Source organism: Odontomachus brunneus, unplaced genomic scaffold (genome assembly GCF_010583005.1).
Source record: "Odontomachus brunneus isolate Ranch 3 - 2012 unplaced genomic scaffold, Obru_v1 Obru_scaffold_135, whole genome shotgun sequence".
Classification (NCBI taxonomy): Eukaryota; Metazoa; Arthropoda; class Insecta; order Hymenoptera; family Formicidae; genus Odontomachus; species Odontomachus brunneus.
Genome location: NW_022639585.1, coordinates 418,656 through 424,233, shown reverse-complemented (window position 1 = coordinate 424,233; position 5,578 = coordinate 418,656). Strand labels below are relative to the sequence as shown.

Sequence of the window (5,578 nt, the reverse complement as noted above, 5' to 3'; positions counted from 1 at the left end):
ATATATATATATATATATATATATATATATATATATATATATATATATTGTGACGATATACTCGTCACGACCGACCCGACCGACCATCAGTCGGGTCGGAAACGGCACGAAGCGCCACATTTTAAGAGCCTCACATAATCGCGAAGGCACACCAATCGCGTGACGCAAGCATCGAGCACGCGTCCTGCGCTTGAACGCCGCATGCCGCGCCGTGTGCCGACTCCTACCTTCGGCTCGCCGCCGGCGCGTGGGGGCTCCCAAACGGGTATATAAGCCGGCTCGCGGAGCTCCTTAGGACCAGGGTATGGACACACTCATGTGAAAAGTCAAGCCGTATTTCTGCACCATCTGGGCGAATAGACAAATTTTTCGGAACTATAATAGAACTCACTGGTAACCGCGCGGTAACCACTGGTAACATGATTCTGTTATCGCCAGCTTTTCAACGTGTTCCAACACAATTCCAACGAGACTAAACGGGATCGGTCTTTTTTGCAATATTATTGACAACTGAGATTGTCTATATACGAGACTTGTATATTTTGAAGCATCATGGAGACGGCGAGTGAATTCGGCAGGCTTCGATCCACGTGAGACACTGTGAAGCTTTGTGGTTGGAGTATCTCTCAAAAACAGGTTAGATTATATTGACAGGTTAGGTTATATTGATACTAACTATATTTATCATTTCCTTGAATGTAAAACATTTGCATAAAATTATTAGTCTTTCACTAAAACAATTTATTTGTAGAAAAATGACAGCTAAAATAGGTTGGAAATGCATAATCCCAGGTTGTACATCTCCTGTTAAAGCTCCTGGGCATTATTTTCCCAAAAATATAGAATTAATGAAAAAATGGCTAGAAACAGTATCGGTGCCACGGATATTAAATCTATCTGAACAAGAAGTCAGAAAATATAGAATTTGCCACTTACACTTCAGTGAAAATTCATACATTTTTAGTCTAAATCGTAGACGATTGAAGCATGATGCTGTTCCGAATCAGAATTTATCGAGTACAACAGTTGAAACTGATATTTATCAGCCTAGTACGAGTCTAATTGAAGAAGAAAGTGCATTTGAAATTAATATGCAATCTAATGAAATAGATGAGAATAATGGAACAATGGAAATTGATATCTCTCAGCCTAGTACAAGTGAAGTTCAACGAGAAAATACTTTATTAGAAAGCAATATCAATATTGAAAAAGAATCAAAACAAGAAACACACCCGCTTGATGTTGACATTCTGGGAACACTAAAACGTGTTCGTCCTACAAATCTTTTTCGCAGAAATATACTTGGAAGTGTAACTAGAAAGGACCATTTGACTCCAATAGCAAAAAGAATATATGTTAAGAGCAATATAATTACAAAACAAAATAATGCCTTGCGTAATAATCTTATTAAGTATAAACAACGATTAAAATATGCTACCAAATTTAGTAATCTCAGTTTTTGGAAACAGTATTCAGAATTAAGCGAAACACAAAAATTGTTTATAAATATGCAAATAAAAAATAAGGAAAAGAAGCATAAGGTAAATTTTTCTATATTTTGTAAAAAGATTAAATTAGCATTGAAGAGTATATGTAGTAATGAACATGCTTCTATATTTTTAGAAAACATAGGTATTGATTAATAATAGGTATTGATAAATAATAGATTTAATTTCTATTCCCAATATTTTATCTATTGTGTGCAGACCCTTAGGCTCGATCATATACTTTAAATTTAAAAAAATTAAATTATGGAAAATGTAATTAATATATCGCAAAACTAATAATGACAATTTTTTCCAAATATACTTATCCGCAAAATTAAGACTATTATATTGCTTTGTTTTTTATGACTGAATATATATTTGTTTTATGTCTTTCTTTTTTGGTCTCATTTATAGGGTATAAAATTTAGCTTACGTGAGAAGATAATGACATTGTCACTATATAAAGAATCTCATGCTGGATATAAACTTCTGCAACATTTATTTACGCTACCTAGTAGCAGAACTTTAAGACGTTTATTGCAGAAGGTCCCATTACACGCAGGCAAAAATGAACTGATTTTTTCCCATCTCTCTCATCAAATATCATTATTGAAAGATCTTGATAAATTATGTATCCTAATGTGGGATGAAATGTCGTTACAACCTCATCTACAATATGATACAGTTAATGATATAATTATTGGTTTTGAAGATTGGGGACATAAAAGGACATCAGGTTTAGCTAATCATGCACTTGTATTTATGCTGAGAGGTATAAAAACTGGTTGGAAAATACTAATATCATTTAATTTTTGTAAAAGTGCAACTAAAACTGCACAATTAATATGATGTATCAAAGAAAACATTAAGGAACCTACTAAGGCTGGGTGTATCATTGTCGGCACATTATGCGACCAAGGGTCGTCTAATGTAGGTGCACTTAAACAATTATTAAATGATTCAAGAATGTTTAAAAACTGGTAAACGCTTTGGTAAGTAAAAATTTGTACGTAATATATTGTAATATATAACATGCATAACAATGTTGGTATAAAATTGTATTTGCAGATGAAACAATTACTTTATATGGTCAGAAGATGATTGTTTTATATGATCCTCCACATTTATTAAAAATAATTTTCTTGAGAAAGACATTGAAATCAACATGTATGAAAATAATTTACCTAAAAAAGGAATTGCTTCATGGAATGTGATAGAAACCGCTTATGCACTAGATTTTCATACTACTACTCTCAATCGACAATTTAAAAAATTAACAGATCAACATATTAAAAAAGATAAAATTAAGAAAATGAGGGTGAAATTGGCAGCGCAAATTTTTAGTGCAACTTTGTCGGCGTTTATCGAATATAACAGTAAAATAAACGGTAATTAAACATTATTTATAATACATATATACATTAAATTATATAATTTTTAATTATAAGAAATTTATTAAAAGGACGTTAATAAAAGTCTATATTTCTATCTATATTTTGAAGGTTGTATTAACACGAACATTGGGTCTTTAAAAATTTCTAAAGAAGAAGGATATGCAACAGCGAAAGCTTTGGATTTTTTTAACAAATTATTTGATTCTGTTAACGGGACAGCAAAGTCAAATAATACTGCACCATTGCGAGTTGCTGTCACAAAAAATAGTGTGCACCATTCTTTCTAGTATGAAGCAATTCGACAATTAAAAAACATCACATTTATTGATAAAAAACAAAAAAGTCCGTATCTACTCCATCTTTGAATAATTGGAAATTAACTATTAAAGGGTTTCAAAAATTATGGGCAACTGTAAGTAAAGCAGGGATGCAATGTTTGAAAACCCGTAATATTAATCAGGATCCATTGGAAAATTTTTTTGGATTGCTTAGGAGTCATAACCGTCGAAATATAAATCCTGCATGTTATAATATATTTTCAGTCTTCTTTCAAAACATTATTAATAAATAATTTAACAGGTAAACACAGTATAGGTAATAATAAAGATACTAATGGAGAAGTTTTATTTTCATTACAACATTTTGTAGAAAATAGTATTGATACAGTAAACACTTCAAATACAGATGTTATTGAAGAAATAGAAGAAACAGCAGAAGTTAACAATATATCATATTCATTAAATAATGATTCAATTAGCAACGGATTAGACTATAAACATACTATTGACAAGTTATTTAATATACATTTTTTTTCTAATTGTCACTTATGCAAAGACAATATTTCATTAGAGAAAATAGAATCTATCATGTGTAAAGCTCATATTCTATACAGAAATAAAATGCCATCTATATGTTTTCGCACTGGAGTGCGTAAAAATTTTAGTACTATTATTAAAAATGAAATAGATTTTTCATTTTTTAAATGTAAAGAACATAAGAATGATTTTGAAGAAGCTGTTGTACAAGAAATTTTAGAAAACTTTTCAATTGCACAATGGTGTTCTAATATTAATAGAAAAATAGCTGGTAAAGATACAAGCAAACCATTAAATATTATAGAAAAACAAGGGATACATTTGTATAGTACAAAATGAAAAAAGAAATGTACATAAATATTCTTTTTACATAATATTAATACTAATAATTTAAGTATTATAGGCTTTCTACAATAAGCCATAAGTCATAAATTAGTAATCAGAAGTTAGAAATGGACTAATCACAGTCGTCAATTTCTAGTTTCTGACTTCTGATTTATGACTTATGAGCTATTGTAGAAGGCCTATTCTAAATAGTTACTAATTTAATTCAATATAATTTTATTCATTTAATACAGGATGACAATTAGGATTTAATTGAAAGTAAATGGTTAGGATACATGATTTAAAAAAAAGATGTAAAAATTTGCTTTGCGCATACTTATACTGATAGCAATAAATTTTTACAAGTTTCTGATACAAAATAGTCTTCATATTGTTCAACCTACTTGTTACGAATAAGTAATAACAATTTACTTTCAACTAAATTCCAATTGTCTCCCTGTATAATTTAATATTTTTAATATAATAAAATTTTATGTTAAAACATGCGAAATGTGTGGCGTAAAAAGTAAACAATGTTTAATATATTTTATTAAAAATAAAAGTTCTTTTTGTATTTTAAGATGTAAAATAAATAAGTGAAATAACACATTTGCAACATTATTTATTTATTCCCGAGTATTTAAAATCAAATGAAAGGAAAGAATAGTATATTCCTTTTTTTATACAATTATACTGAAAGTGGGCCAATTGACAGAGATTTCAGCAATTTCAGCAATTTATTTCTATTAGGAATGATACCGACTGATAGGAATCTTGAATAGCAGTTCCAAAAAATTTGTCTATTCGCCCAGATGGCGTAGAAATACGGCTTGACTTTTCTCAAGAGAAAGTGTCCATACTCTGCTTAGGACCAAATCCTCGAGTCGCTTCTCCCAAGTGACTCGATCCTGAGTGCAAGCTCGCCTCTTATCCTTGCCGTATTCCGCTACCCAGCGTCTCGGGTTCCGTCAAGTGTCTTGACGAGCGGACTCCTAGCGTCATACCTCCGTTCCATATATTCCACTACCCGGACTCAAGCGTCTCTGGTTCCGTCAAGCGTCTTGACGAGCGGATTTCCTAGGCTCCGGCTTCACGACCTTATCGCTGTGCACTGGCTGCACCGTGCCGCTTGCTGCATCGCCGCGTATCGCGTTGCGCCTATCTTACCGATCTCCGTTCGCCGCGTATCGCGTTGCGCCTATCTTACCGATCTCCGTTCGCTGCGTATCGCGTTGTGCCTACCGTACCAATCTCCGTCCGCCGCGTTGCCGCGTCGCGCCTACCGTAACGATCGCGTTTCGTTGGCGCTCGCTTATTGTTCGCGCCGTTTGCTTTTTGTTTGTGCCATTCGCTTATTGTTTGCGCCGCCCGTTTATTTCTTGCACCGTGTGCTTATCCGTTACCGTCCGACTGTAGTGCGGAAGGAATAAAGATCTGTTAAGTTTCACCACGAGGTTCTTTCTCTCTCCCTCCTCTGCGTCTAACCAAACTCGGGCATCCGAGGAGCTGTCCGATCGGGCTAAAACCTAATACATCAGCCGGCCCGGGAAGGCCGACT

General features: G+C 33.2%; 1 protein-coding gene and 1 pseudogene across 1 annotated transcript in view; both read left to right on the top strand.

Annotated features, from left to right (window-relative positions):
- Window positions 1-5,578, top strand: part of LOC116850174 (sodium-dependent dopamine transporter) — a 400,294-nt gene that overhangs the window by 121,820 nt on the left and 272,896 nt on the right. The gene's annotated exons all lie outside the window — the stretch shown is intronic.
- LOC116850175 lies at window positions 156-3,216 on the top strand (annotated as a pseudogene).